Source organism: Myotis yumanensis, unplaced genomic scaffold (assembly GCF_028538775.1).
Source record: "Myotis yumanensis isolate MYYU_CA2020_CCGP unplaced genomic scaffold, mMyoYum1.0.hap1 SCAF_13, whole genome shotgun sequence".
In the NCBI taxonomy this organism is placed as follows: Eukaryota; Metazoa; Chordata; class Mammalia; order Chiroptera; family Vespertilionidae; genus Myotis; species Myotis yumanensis.
Genome location: NW_027223764.1, coordinates 31,180,211 through 31,196,923, shown reverse-complemented (window position 1 = coordinate 31,196,923; position 16,713 = coordinate 31,180,211).

Sequence of the window (16,713 nt, the reverse complement as noted above, 5' to 3'; positions counted from 1 at the left end):
ACCATTAAGGGAAGAAAATGATTTTAATCAAATTACACATGGAAATAAGTTGACTAGAAATCTAAAATGCACATTTATTGATTCAGATAACTCTCAACCTAACAACTCATTTTCAAGAAATAAAGTCTTTCAGTATGATTAGCTATTTTTCAGGGTGTTTTCAATCACAAAAAAATTCTGACAATCTCAGGCTCCTGCTTGCTTCTCTCTGATTTCCTGTGTTGCTTGCTGCCACCACAATATTGATTTCACCTTATTTTTGCAGTGATGAATAGTGAAATTATGAAGACAGATGTTGGAGTTACTTTGATTCCATAATATGAAAGTATTTTTTAAAGCCTGCTATATTTCCGAATGTATTACATTTCAAGAAAAAATTATATTGTCTACCAAATTGCAATTGGGGGTTTGAGGACTTTAGATAGGTTTTGACATTGTTTAATATCCCATAAATTAAAAAAATCATTTCAATTTATAAAAATAAATATATAAAAACTAAAGATAGTATTTCCTATGAGCCACATATTACTTTGAGTAATATAACATCGTATATTTTTGATAGCATTTGATGTTATTATGAGAAATGAACAATTTAAAGTTTTAATATATGTAAGCCTCACTTTGAATAAATGCATGTACACAAGTCATTTATCTGCCTAGTGACTTTTTTTCTAATATGAAAATTATGATGAGAATAACTTATCTAGGAAGTGAAGCCTATTGTCATGCATTGTTCGTAGCTAAGATAGTCAGTTGCAAGTTTTTCAATAAAAATGTTTTGCACGGCCATTTGGCTATCAGAATTCTGCCACTTATCCATCAGAATTCTGAGATGTTTATAATATTCCATGTGAATTATAATTTTATTTACTTAGTATAAACTCACAGTGCCAAAATTCAAATGTGTTTACTGTTGCCTATATCTTTTTATTTCATTCTGAATATTTCTCTAAAATTAATCTACTGCAAATTTTGGAGTCCTACCTTGAAGATTCTTCTCCGTTTTGGGTGAACAATCTCTCCAAATCTAGGAGAAAAAAAAATGTTTAATATTAAAACATGCTGTGTCTTAGGGTGACAGTGGAAGTTAATATACACAATTTAGCAAAAATAGAGGCATTTGACAAGAAATAGCTACTTAATTGAAATCTATAATTAAATATAAAATTCTGATTTTTATTTGTTTAAATATATTGGCTTAAAGATATGTGAAAAGAGATGTTTTATAAAACTTAACTCACTGCTTTAATGGATGCTTATTTTATTTTATTATTTTATATTTTAACTAGAGGCCCAATGCACGAAATTCGTGCAAGATGAGGCCTTCTTTCCCCCGAGAGCTGGCACCGGCTTCCCTCTGGCACTTGGGACCCGAGCTTCCCTCGCAGCCCTGGCTTCATCAGGAAGGACATCTGGTCTAATTAGCATATTACGCTTTTATTATTATAGATTATTTATCGGGTAACAGTGGTTAATAAAATTATATAGGTTTCAAGTGCACATAGAAGTCATTCAGAAACTATTTCCAGCCTTTATTGATTATCCACTGTGTGCCAGGCATATGACTGTGCTTTGTGAATCATAAATATATGCTATGGTCAGTGATTGCAATAAGTCCATTGCTTGGTGAATATTAGAAGACACACATGCAGTTCTCCGTCCTTAACAGGATGAATATCTAAAAAGGATACGGATAAAGCATTATGGTAACACTACACAATGAAAATAGTTTGCAAGACATATATGTAATTTTTAATGATCTAATAGTCACCTTCTTAAAAAGTAAAATAAATAAATTTTAAGAATTACTTTATGTAATCAACATATCCAAAACAATTCAACATGTAATCAATATAAACATTCTTAATGAGATATTTTACATTATTTTCATGTTAAGTCTTCAAATTCCGATGTGTATTATACATTTACAGTGACTTTTCAGGGCTCAGGGGACGTATGGGGGTAGTGGCTACTATAAGGAGAGTTCACCACTATGGAATTATAGAGGAAGGAGCAATTTACTTAACTATAACAGTTCCTTTCTTCTCCTTTTGTATTCTAGGTATATTACCAAATGTTGTCCACCTTTTTAAAATACTAGGCCTAATTTAAATAAATGTTATGTTCCATTGGTCTCTGTGTTTGTTTGTTTCTGCCAATACCAAGATGTTTTGATTGTTGTCACTTTATAGTATAACTTGAAGTAAGGGAATCTGATAACTCTGGCTTTGTTCTCTGTTTGACTATTTGGGCTTTTTGTGGTTCCATATAAATCTGATGATATTTTGTTCTAATTTTTTAAAAATGCCAATTGGATTTCTAAAAAAAAATATTTTATTGATTTTTTACAGGGAGGAAGGGAGAGAGATAGAGAGTTAGAAACATCGATAAGAGAGAAACATTGGTCAGCTGCCTTCAGCACACTCCCTACTGGGTATGTGCCCTCAACCAAAGTACATGCCCTTGACCGAAATCAAACCTGGGACCCTTGAGTCTGCAGGCCTACACTCTATCCACTGAGCCAAACCAGTTAGGGCCCAATTGGATTTTGATAGTTATTGCATTAAAGTTGTATATTGCTTTGGGTAATATGGCCATTTTAACTATGTTGATTCTTCCAAGCCATGAACGTGGAATACCCTTCCATTCTTTTATGTATTGAGAGCCCAGAAATAGACCCACATATACATGGGCAAATGATGTTTGACAAAGGAGCCAAAAACATACAGTAGGGAAAAGAAAAACACTTCAATAAATGGTGCTGGGAAAATTTGAAAGCCACATGCAAAAGGATGAAACTAGACCACGGTTTGTCCCCATATAAAAAAATAACTCGCCCTAGCTGGTTTGGCTCAGTGAATAAAGCATTGGCCTGCGGACTGAAGGGTCCAGGGTTTGATTCTGGTGAAGGGCACATGCCTGGATTGTGGGCTCAATCCCCAGTAGGGGGCAAGCGGGAGGCAGCTGATCAATGATTCTTTCTCATCATTGATGTTTCTCTCTCTCCCCCTCTACTTTCCTCTCTGAAGTCAATAAAAAATATATTTAAAAAATAAAATAAAATAACTCATCCTGGCTGGTGAAGTTCAATGATTAGAGCATCAGCATGTGTAATGAAGGCTCAGGGGTTCATTTCTTGATCAAGGGCATGTACCTGGGTTGCAGGCTCCATCTCAGCCCCAATCAGTTCGTTTGGAGGCAACCAATCGAGGTATCGTGGTATCTCTTTCACATCGAGGTTTCTCTCTCTCTCTCTCTCTCTCTCTCTCTCTCTCTCTCTCTCTCTCTCTCTCCCTGACTTTTCTTTCCTCCCTTCCACTCTCTCTAAAAATCAATGAAAGAAATATCCTTTGGTGAGGATTAACCAAAAAGAAAAAATGCTCAAAATGGATCAAAGATCTAAATATAAAACCTGGAACAGTGAATTACATAGAAGAAAACATAGGTACTATACTTACAAACCTTGGTCTTAGAGAGGATTTCATGAATTGGACCCCAAAGACAAGGGAAGTAAATGCACAAATAAATTAATGGGACTATTCAAACTAAACAGCTTCTGCACAGCAAAAGAAACCACCAACAAACGGATGCAAGAACGTTTTGCAAACAACATCTCTGACAAGGGATTCATATCCAAAACATTTAAAGAACTAATACAACTTGTCACTAAACAAACAATGAAATAAAAAATTGGGCAGAGGATCTAAACAGACACTTCTCCCAAGAAAACAACAAATCACCAACAGCTACATGAAAAGATGCTCAATTTCACTAGCTATGAGAGAAATGCAAATCAAAACTACAATGAGATACACCTCACACCTGCTGGAACAGCAGTTCTCAACCTGTGGGTCACGACCCCTTTGGGGGTCAAATGACCCTTTTTCAGGGGGCACCTAAGACCATCGGAAAACACATATATAATTACATATTGTTTTTGTGATTAATCACTATGCTTTAATTATGTTCAATTTGTAACAATGAAAATACATCCTACATATCAGATATTTACATTACGATTCATAACAGTAGCAAAATTACAGTTATGAAGTAGCAACGAAAATAATTTTATGGTTGGGGGTCACCACAACATGAGGAACTGTATTAAAGGGTTGTGGCATTAGGAAGGTTGAGAACCACTGTGTTAGAATGACTATTATCAACAGGACAAGTAATAAGTGTTTGAGAAGTTGTGGAGAAAAAGGAACCCTCATTCACTACTGGTAGGAATGTAAACTAGTACAGCCGGTATGGAAAACAACACAAAGGCTTCTCAAAATATTAAGAATGGAGTTACTTTATGACCCAGCAACCCCTCTTCTGGGTATCTACTCAGATATTTGAAAACATTTATTTGCAAAAATATATGCACCCCCAAGTTCATTTCAGCATTATTCACAGTGACCAAGACATCCAAATAACTGAAGTGTGGGGGAAAAGGAGACATATGTAATACTGAATGTAATACTTTAGACAATAAAGAATTTTTAAAAATAACTGAAGTGCCCTCTGATAGGTAATTGGATCAAGAAAATGTACAAATAGACTATGGAATGCTGCCATTTGTGAAAATATGGATGGATCTTGAGAATATGCTAAGCAAAATAAGACAGAAGTCAAGAATCATAGGATTTAACTCATATGTGTTATATAGAACTGAAAGCAACAAGTGAACAAACAAACAAAACCAAACAAGTGAGAAAACTAATAGACACAGACAACAGTAAGGTGATTGCCAGAGGGAGGAAAGGTGATGGTAGGAGGTAGAAAAGGGTAAAGAGGGAAAAAGGAGATGGAAGGAACTTGACTTGGGGTGGTAAAAGCACAATCCAATATACAGAAGATGTATCTAGAATTGCATACTTAAAACCCACATAAATGTAATAACCTATTTTACCACAATAAATTCAATTAAAAAAACAACAGTATGTTGCTAGCATAAGGATACACATATAGATCAATGGAAGGGAATAGAGAGCCCAGAAAAAAAAATTTATATAAAATCAATTGTCTTTGATAATGCACCAGTATACACAATGGAGAAATGATAATCTCTTTACCAAGTTAAAAACATTTAATAAAATTATCAAAAATATTGTTATGAAATAAGTTGATGAAATAATGAAAATAGCCAACATTTTCATATTGATATGAACTCTTGGATTTGATGATTTATGTCTATTATTTTAAAAATCTTATAATAGATTAAAATTTGTTACATTTCAGAGACTTTTATTTAATGAATTATCTTTCTTCATGGTAGCACCTTATCAAGAACAGGGTGTCACTTTATAGACCCCTCTAAATCTGAGATTAGATGTGAACTATTTCTATCAAAGAGTAAATTTAATACATATAAATTATAATGATCTCATAAATTATTTTTGGGATAAATAACTGAAAGTAGGTGAAACATTCTGGGGCCAAACAAGGCATTCATATGTCTAAAGAAAATGAACATTTGAATATTTTGATAAACTATTTATTATAGTGAGACTTAAAGATAAAAATATATGTGTATCTGATTAAAATTGCTATATTATATTGACAAAAGCATAACATGAGATGATTTATATTATCTAGAGTGTTAATGCATCATTAAGAAAGTTTAAATTCAACTTGATTAAAAAATTATAATTTTAGAACCTGTCATTCTGGAATAGTTCCTTTCCACAACTCTCAATTTACCCATTCAAATGTAAATGTGTAAGGTTCTTAATTGTTCAGTTTAATTTGCATTCTAATAACATTGTTAATAATATTTTTATTTATTTAATAAAAATTAAAAGTTGTAATTGAGAAATAAGAAACTTACATGTTGTATCACTGTGATCCTCTAAATTTCTTCAGTGGGTAGACATAAGAACAGAGAAGAGAGAAGTTAGAGTTTATTCCTCCCTCAGTTGTAGAGCTCTTTGACAATAGAGCCCTTCTAGTTGCAATTGATTGATTGTAATTATAGAGTAAAGTATTATTCTCAATCATTTGAAATACTCACTGGTAAGCTAGTTAACAACATGCTCTAGAGAATTCTTTCACTAGACTTGAAATGCTATGAGCTTTTCCTAGTGCAAGAATGATTTCATTTTTTAAAATCGCTAATGAATTTTTGACATAATATGCTTAATTTCATCCTACTCTGATTTATGTTTTTGGATAAAACTCATTTATAAATGATACCTATAACTCCCAACTTTTGATTTTTATCACATGGAAGTGTCTATGCCTTAAATACTTGTCATTTTATCCCCATAGACTTGCCTTATAATTTACCCACATTTATGGTTTAGGAGGTTCATGGAATTTAAGTTACATACTTAATATCATATACCTATTAAACATTTTCATGCCTTAATAGCTCTTCAGGAGGGAATAATATACATCAAGTTCTTAGGTCTAAAGTGATGAAAAAAATCAAGCTGCTTGACATTTACAGTAAAAGCTTTTGAGTATAACAACTCTTTTAATTTCATACTAGAAAATTGTAAAATGCACATAATTAAATAATCTCTTTGGGTTTTATATAAATACCTTTAAATGTCAAGGATATTTTAACTTTTGGAGAATATCTATTACAATTTTTAAACATATAGCCCCTTAACATTTTTAATTGCCATAAATGTATCTTTAATTAATACTTTTGACTTTGACTAAACTTATAAGAAGTAATACAGAAGAACTACTGTATCCTTTTCACAGTTTTCACCAATGGGAAATGTCTTGCAAAACTGTGGTATAATTATTGAAGCCAGGATATTAACATTGATATAGTCAAGATCCATGACAATTCCATTACCACAAAGGTCTCTTATTTTGCCCTTTTATAACCACACCACTTTCCTCCCACACATACCCACACACATCCTCTCCTCAACTCCTGGAAACTTCTAACCTGGTCTACATTTCTGATGTCATCTCATGAATGTTATACAAATGAAATTAAACAGTAAAGTTGGGATTGATTTTTTTCACTCAGCATAATTCCCTTAGATTGAACCAGACTATGTGCATTATCAAAGATAAACAAAGCTGGACACTAATTAAAGTGCTAAGAATAAATTTTAACTAGTAATATATTATTGCAATATGGAATAGAGTCCAGTAGGCACTGAACTTTGATTTGTACAGAAGTGATTGGGGGATTTTAAAGGAAGAATGCGGGGACAGTGAGGGTGGTGAATAGGACATCAGTAGAGTCAGGGGATTGAAAATTTTCAAAAAGCTGCAAGGAGTAGTTAGTCCATGTGAAACCCATCTAGGACCGGTTGTTGTTGACTGAACTTATCTAGGTTAGGCTTCTACCCTCCACAAAAACTGGGAGACAGCAGCCCTATCTTCAGGTGAGAACAGGATGGAACAAACATTAATACATTTGTCAGCCTTTAGTTTTCTCTGGTGGGCATTTTAAGTGGGGACTGGGATTGGGTCATCCTAGAGATGAAGCCTTGAACTCTTCGGAACTATAATTGTGTGTGTTCAGGTCTTCAGAGGCCAACATCTAGTCTTAGTTGAAAAAGAAGGCTGAGAGAAGTCTGGCTAGAGTTTGGTCAAGGAGAGACTCTTTAGCAACAGTGGTGTGTTCCTTTTTATTATTGAAAGTACTTCATAGTATGGATTTACCATAGCTTATGTAACCATCACTTATAGAAGGGTATTTGTGTTGTTACCAGTTTGGGGTATTAGGAATAAAGCTACAATAGTATACCTGTGTGCAGGTTTCTGTGTGAACTTAAGTTTTTATTTTGTGGAGAAAATTCCATAAGGTCAATTGCTGGGTCACAGTTGCTCAATATTTAGTTTTGTAGAAAAATTGCCCCTCTTTTCTAGAGTGTCTGTGTCATTTAACATTCGCTCCAACAGTGTATGAGTGATATAGTTTTTCTGCATCCTCGCCAGCATTTGGTGGTGTCACTATTTTTTCTTTAATTTCAATCATTCTGGTAAATGTGTAGTGATATCTCTTTCAGGGGTAGGGAATGTCCAGCCCACAGGCCATATAAGGCCCGTGAAATCATTTGGTTTGGCCCCACCAAGGTGTTAGGGGTGAGTTAACTAAATGTTTGACCAAATATAGCAGGCTAATTTTTAAGTTGATAATTTTGTATGGCCCGCGAAGGATGTCATAAATATCCAAATGGTCCTTGGCAGAAAAAAGGTTCCCCTCCCCTACTTATAGGAATAATTCTTGTTTCCTTAATGGCTGATGATGTTGATGTCTTTTCATCTGCTTATTTGCCATTTGTATATCCTCCATGATGAAACATCTGCTCATGTTTTGGGTCATTTTTAAATGAGACTGTTTAATTTTTACTGCTTAGTTTTGAGAGTTCTTTATATATTCTGGATATAAAACATGTGTACAAAAGTTTACCTCAGGAGGTCCTCAAATATTTATTAAATTTATTATTTACTTTAATACTAATAATGGTAAAAACTGTGTTTTTGTGGGTGAATCGATTCCACAAATAAATCTTTCATTGTTAATTTGCTACAGATTGCCATCACTGTGAAAATCATCTTTATCACTATTAGATAACTAGAGGCCCAATGCACAAAATTTGTGTAAGAGTAGGCCTTCCTTCCCCCAGCTTCTGGTACCAGCTTCCCTCGCAGCCCCCGTTTCATCCCTCTGCAAGGACGTCCAGTCTAATTAGCATATTATGCTTTTATTATTATAGATGATAATTTCTGTCCTGGTTAATTGGCCTACTTTTAGTCTATTTATTTCTTTTATCAACCTATTTCACACTTCCTAAAACTTTTCTGTGGATTTAATTTTGATAAAATGGAGAAGAATTAACCATGGCTGAGAGTGAAAACTAGGTGCCCAAATCTTGAGTTGGGGTCCATTGGTCTCAGGTTTCTCTGCTATCTAAAAGAGACTTGTAGAGTTTCCCTGTTAAATATACACAGAGTATAAAATAAAAAAAACAAACTACTGCTTAAATGCTAATATTTTGTTCATTTGTATTCCACTTTCTTCTAGAAGTAAAGCAAACAATAACAATAAGGATTGGATTTAACCAATTCACAAGTAAAATGTTATTTAAAGGAATTTACTGGTGGTTATCAAATTTGACCTTCTAATATTTATTAAATTCTCACCTCTTTATTAACTCTAAAATCATGTCAAATTAATTTTATTTGACTTCCTTATTTATATCCTTTGTATCCTTCTTAGTAATTCTTTCATTAATTTAGCTTTATTCCTATAATATTTCTTGAAAAGTTTCATTTGCCTTCACAGGATTTATATTTCTATTATGTATTCATTGAACAGAAAATTATCAACTTTTAATGTCACTTTAAACTTGAGTATTTATAGTTAGTAGCAATTTATATAAAGTCTCCATTAGCTGATGTAAAATTACAGGGAAAAAGTTATTGAAATACATATTCCTTGTGATTAAATTCACACACCAAATAGTTAAAGTGATTATATTCCAGAATGGAAGATCTAGCTGATCACATTAAAATCTGTCTTAACTTATAGCTGCAGAGCACTAAATATCAAATATTATTAATCCCTAGACATGTAGTCAAATATTCCTATAAAAGCACTTATTACCTCTGATCCTTCTACTCTCAAACATATTCTACAATTTCTAGAGAATTGTTGAGTGGTGAAACAGTTAACAACTGTATGATTTGCAGATGCTGCTAGTAAAAAATAATTTTAATTTTCTTGTGCAGTATTCAAGGGCACATAGATGCTGCTCTGGTAAAAGCAGTGTGTGGCTAAGCCGGCGTGGCTAAGCGATTGAGGAAACCAGAGGTCATGGTTTGATTCCCTGTCAGGGCACATGCCAGGATTGTGGCTTGATCCCCAGTGGGGGGCGTGCAGGAGGTGGCCAGTCGATGATTCTCCCTCATTATTGATGTTTCTGTCTCTCTTCCTCTCTCTGAAATCAATTAAAACATATTTAAAATAAAGAAAAGTAAAAGCAATGGCCTGAGTTGTGTTTCTGATCTTTTCCACATGAAAAAAAATGTGTTATTTAGGTCTTGATTGGTGAATGGTTAAATAAGCATGCCCAAAGTAAGTCCTACAGAATCTCATTAGTATGCAGAGTAAATAATTATCCAGATAATAAAATTTAAAAAATCATACTTTTCAAGGGGATAAATATGTATGGAGCTTAAAATTTAAAATTGAGGTAGCTTAGAAGAGTGAATTTCTATAATATAAGGAAATTAAAAATGTAGATATATTTTTGAAGATCTTTTTGGAAGAAAGCTGCACAAACACTTATAAGCAATAGTAGTTAACAAATGTTTGTGTGTAATCAATTGTGTTGTATTAAATATAAGAGCAATAGCTACATCATGCTGTTGATATGCGCATGTGATATTTCTTTTTTTATTGTTTAAAGTATTACAAATAGTAGTACATATGTCTCCTTTTCCCCCCACTTACCTCCCCCGGGCCTCCCCCACACCTCCCCTTAGCACATGCCCTCACCCCCCTAGTGTCTGTGTCCATTGGTTATGCTTACATGCATGCATACAAGTCCCTTGGTTGATCTCTTACCCCCTCCCCCAACCGTCCCCTTCCTTCGCACTGAAGTTTGACAGTTTGTTCAATGCTTGTCTCTGTATCTATTTTTGTTCATCAGTTTATGATGTTCTCTATATTCCACAAATGAGTGAGATCATGTGGTATTTATCCTTCTCTGACTGGCTTAATTCGCTTAGCATAATGCTCTCCAGTTCCAGCCATGTTTTGATTTGCACGATAGCTTTTCTTTTATTAACTAGCCGTTCTCAAACACTTTTTAAAAATCCTCACCCAAGGATATACTTTCATTGAGTTTTTTAGAGGGAGACAGAAACAGAGGGGGGGGGGGGAGAGAGAGAGAGAGAGAGAGAGAGAGAGAGAGATTACTATGAGAAAGAAACATCAATCTGTTGCCTCCTGTCCTGTACATGTCCCCACCAGGGATCAAACCCACAAAATTTTAGTGTATGGAACTACGCTCCAACCAACTGAGCCAGGACTTCTTTTTTTTTTTTTGGTAATCCTCACCCAAGGATATTTTTTTTTTTTTTATTGATTGTTAGACCAAGTGGAAAGGAAGGGAGAGACAAAGAGGTAAACATCGATGTGAAAGAGACACATCAATTGGTTGCCTCCTGCGCAGGCCCCAACTGGGGCCAGGAATGGAGCCTGCAATCAAGGTACCTGCCAATGACCAGAATTGAACCTCAGACTCTTCAGTTGGGTGGGCCGATGCTCCAACCACTGCTCAGCTAGGGCCAGGACCTCATTTTAATTCCTAAAAGTTCTTGGGGACTACTAGAGAACTTTTGTCTATGTGGCTATACATATTAATATTAATCAAATAAAAATGTTAATTCTGAAATTTTATAATGAATATTAACTAATTAATTTTAATACAGTGCTCAGACTATTATTAATATAAATAAAATACCTTAATGAAAAATAGCTAAATTTCAAAACAATGGTTGAAGAGTCAGGTTCTCATAACCGCTTACATATTTAGTCTTTTTCAATAAATTGTTTTTCTTGAAATATATGAAATAAGTTTGCCTCTATCAGTAGCTGGAAAATAAAGGGATAGTAATGAAGAATCTGAAACCATATTTTCAAAATTTGCATTGTTTTCTTAAAATGCATTTGTCAATCTTGTACTTTTAAATTAAATTTATTGGGGTGACATTAGTTGATAAGAGTATATAGGTAATTTAAATGGATCTTTTACCCTGAATGATCTTGTAACATCTTGCATTAGTCATTTGAAAAATATTAGTTGCTGGACTTTTCTTTCATACGTTAAAACATGTCATTGTATAAAAGTATCATACCTCATGGGACCTCAGGAAATTGTCACTATAAACTCTTGAGCAAATGAAGGTAGAAAAAGTAAATATCCTATTAATATGATTGCATTATATTGCCCTAAAAACCCCTCAATAAGATGACAAGAAATCTGAGGTATCTCCAGACTACCTTTTAGAACCCTTGGTTTAAAGGAAATAAGGTAAAATTTTGCAACTGATATGAGAACTATATTTCAATGTTTTGCCACATTTTTTTTTTAATTGGAGTTGGGATACGAAATTGACTCTAGGCTGCAAAAGATAGCTTTCCAATGGGATTTCATACACATAATTTATTCTCAAAAATAATAATTTCTTGGACTAAGGTAGAGTTAGTAATCGTGTCTAAATGCTTTCTCCCTCATCTTGAACAAATATGAAAAGCATGTAGCTATAGATAAAATGTGAAAGAGATAAGAATATTTATTTCTATTCTTTCTACATCTCTATATTAATATTAAAATATTGTTCTAATAAAATAATTCAGTAATGTAAAATGCTTAGTCACCATTAAATCCCATCGGATGCAAAGATCCAATATTAAACAACTTATTTACTTTTCTCCAATATTAATCCATCTGTTTTATACAATGGGATGTAATTGTTTATTCCCAAGTACTTCTGATATTTGTTTCTGCTACTTTTTTATTATCTTTAATATTATGTAATATTCTAAGCATGAACTTTAATGGAAAACAAAATTGCATAAACCAAAATAAGGCATGAGAAATATTAAAGTACACTAGATAACCAAGATTAAATTTCAAGCAGAAGAGAAAAATTTAGCTTTCATTACTTGAACTGAATATAAAGATGAGCTTTGGATGTCACCAATAATACAGAAGCACAATCTATATAAATATGTAACTGAATCAGAGACTAACTATAGTAAACATAAGTCCTTTCTTATATCTTTAATTAATTTTTTACAACATTTCTAAAATGTATTTTTATTTTTATTGTTGACATTATTACAGATGTCCCCCATTTGCTCCCCTTTGCCCTCCTTCACCTCGACCCCACACTCCCCATCTGTTTGTTCTCTTCGGAGAAGTGTCTATTCAGATCCTTTGCCCATTTCTTAATTGGATTGTTCATCTTCCTGGCGTGGAGCTGTATAAGTTCTTTATAAATTTTGAATATTAACCCCTTATCAAATATATCATTGCTGAATATATTCTTCCATATAGTGGGTTTTCTTTCCATTTTGTTGGTGGTTTCCTTTGCTGTGCAGAAACTTTTTAGTTCGATGTTGTCCCATATGAAGTAAAGACAGTCTAATCAATAAATGGTGCTGGGAAAACTGGACAGGTCCATACAAAAAAATGAAACCAGAGTACTAACTTACACCATACATAAAAATAAAATCTCGCAACATTTTTATTGGGGTAGATGTTTGGCCTCTTTAAATGTCTACAAAGAACAATATCAATCATATTATTTTGATATCTGCTCAACTATGATTTTCACTCCTTATTGCTTCTTTTGACAGTGATTATTTAAGTACTCAATTAATCACCAAAATTATGAGGTATCAAATATGTGTAAGACATTGTTCCACATGAAACTAGTGTATACAATAGAACCGGTAATGGGCTGCAGGTAAGGAGTTCAAGATTTAGGAACATTCTCACATTTACTTCACCCTTAATTGCTGCCTTATTTCCAGAAGTTAACAATTGCCTTTGTCATCTTGGTTTCCTTAGAGAAGTAAGAAAATTTTTTAAATTACTCTTCTTTGTTCCTTTTGCTTTGGGATTAAGGAGATAAAACATAGAACCACATTTCTGAAGTACTAGGACATAGAGATTCTTCCAATGAGTTTGCCTGAACCTCTGTGGTTAGAGAACAATCTTTAAATTTGATGCTTCTCATTATGCCTTTACAAAAGGCATAAAAGTTCTCGAAATAAATGGCTCTCTGTGGTAAGTGAACATAGATAAACTAGAGCAGTGGTCGGCAAACTCATTAGTCAACAGAGCCAAATATCAACAGTACAATGATTGAAATTTCTTTTGAGAGCCAAATTTTTTAAACTTAAACTATATAGGTAGGTACATCGTTATAACTTAATTAGGGTACTCCTAAGCTGGCCTTTGCTAAAAATGTCCTCAATCTGATTGAGGTATATTCGCTGAAGTCGACCCCTTCCAAATCTCCCATCCACACTCATTTTGTATACTTGTTTCACCTACCTCCTATCTCCTTTCCAAAAACTGACTTCTGCACATGGGCCACGAAGTTTCAATCACACTGTACGTTCACGCCCGCACGTGGTATTTTGTGGAAGAGCCACACTCAAGGGGCCAAAGAGCAGCATGTGGCTCGTGAGCCGTGGTTTGCCGACCACTGAACTAGTGGATTCATTGGAAGAACTCTCAAATATCTCTTAGTCATTGACCTTCTTTCTTAGTCATTGAAAGAAGGTCTAATAAAAATCCAGATGGAGCCCGCAGGCATGGCTCAGTGGTTGAGCTTGACCTATGAACCGGGAGGTCAGAGTGTGATTCCCATCAGGAAACTTGGCTGGATTGGAGGCAGCCGATTAATGATTCTCTCTCATCTTTGGTGTTTCTTTCTCTATCTCCTTCTCCTTTTCTCTCTGAAATCAATAAAAATATATTTTTAAAATATCCAAATGGAAGGACTTTGGTCAAGATGTGTAAGTTGCCTATAGAGGGATCCTACAGCTACACTCTAGGTTCTAACTGCCTACAGCCACATTGTATGATGTACATTCTAGGTGCATTAATCCCACAAGATAACAAAAGAATTATTTAAACACCTGAATTTAGAATATTTGAAGTATTATGTCCCTAACACAGAATATATAATAGCCTATTAAATTATTTTAGAAATATTTAAATAAAGAAGTCAGTTTATTATTGTTTAAGTAGTCATCCTAAAATTTTTATTTTATAATAATCATTAAAATTTCCAATAGTCAGAGTTCTGATAAGTATCACTTGGAAAAACTTTGACTTTTTGATCTAAGAAAATGGACCAGTCATAAGTAAAGTTCATCTTTTCCAGTATCCTTTCTATTGTATCTTCTTGAAGATTCTTTAGTACATTAATGATAACATTTTTCATCTCTTAGCAAAATGTTTTTCTCTTTAGAAAGCATTCTGATATTAGGCATTAAGAACTATACTATCTCTAAGTTAGTATATTGTAAATTCTATCTAAATGGCTACTATTTCAGGAATTTCAGTTACCAACAAAAATGTTTGGGTGCTATTTATTAGACATATGTTCTTTCCTTGAATAACTGAATCAATTTATTAGCATCCATACATGCTAATATTATCAGCATTAGAAAGGTCCTATATTATCCTCATGAATATAAAAGTAGTAAACTCATAATTCTGAATTAAGTATATTTGGAATTTGGGCTAGTAAAAAGGATGGCTTTATTAGAAGCACTTTGTACTGAGGTGGACATGAATATACCAAATTTACTAATTTGCCTATAAAGATGATCAAAATTGTCTTATAAACCTCCACTAAACCGTTTCCAAGTGTAAAACTAGTATTTTCAATATATATCTAAACCCCTAAAAAGGTAATAATTTCTGTCCAAGTGACAGAATTTTAATTTCAGAAAAAAATATATGAGGACAGATGGTTTCCTAGTATCAAACTATTATTTCGATAATATTTTTGGACCTAAAGAGGAAGAAAGTTTGACATGACATTATATTATAGTGAGCACTGTGTCTTATGTGTCTACTATATGTGCAATATTACCTTCCACATACAAGATGCTCAATGACGATATACAGACTTTGTTAAGAGTCTCAGAAAAAAACCATAATATCTGTTTTCATAAAAGGTATTTTTCTCTCCAAAACAATTTGAGACAATAAATATTAAGGGGAAAAGGAACAATTTATGTTTCCATTAATATCTCAGATAAATGAATATATGTTTATAAAAGCTTAACCTTTTTTTTCTGTTGATATTTCTACTGGGATGTTTTTTGAAAAGAGTTAAAAAGCTAAAATTATTGTTTAATTCAGGGAAGAGAGTTAAATAATTTGGGTCTGAAATGAAGGAAAGTTTTTTACTATTCTACATTGTTTTTGCTTTCAAAATTTGAAGACTTTTAAGAATAAATTTTAAAAACTATATAATTAAAACAAATAAGCAACTGTCTAAAATCTAGATTCACCGAATGTTCTAGTAAGGACGTGTTACTTTTAAGAATAGGAGTGATGGTTATTGAAATGTTTACAGTTAAGAAAGTTTTTTTAAAGAATAAAGGAAGAAACACATATTTATCTACTGATTTTAAGCCATTGTTTTTCTGGAATTTAAAAAAAATAAATTCCATATTCACACATTCTTTACTTCTACAATCCCTTTATACACTTACCTAAAATATAAACATATAAACCTTGTGATTCAAAAAAGCTAAATTTGGGCATATGGGTACTGCCAATATTTAGTTTGGGGTTTAGCAGTATATCCTCTCAAGTCAATATGTGATTCTACCATGTGGAGAAAATATTTGGCTTCTTCTCTTTCAATTTTTCAAAAATATAATGTAGTTATTAAAACAATCTAAAAACACTAATGATATTGCTACAATTTACTCTCAGAGAAAATAAAATACATCATCAATGTGCCCCTAAAAATTACAGTTCTTGCCCGATCAGTGTGGCTCAGAGGTTGAGCGTCAACCTATGAACCAGGAGGTCATGGTTCGATTCCTGGTCAGGACACATGCCTGGGTTGCGGGCTCAATACCCAGTGGGGGCAATAGGGTATGTACAGGAGGCAGCCGATCAATGATTCTCTCTCATCATTGATGTTTTTATCTCTCTTTTCCTCTTCCTTCCTCTCTGAAATCAATAAAAATTATATTTC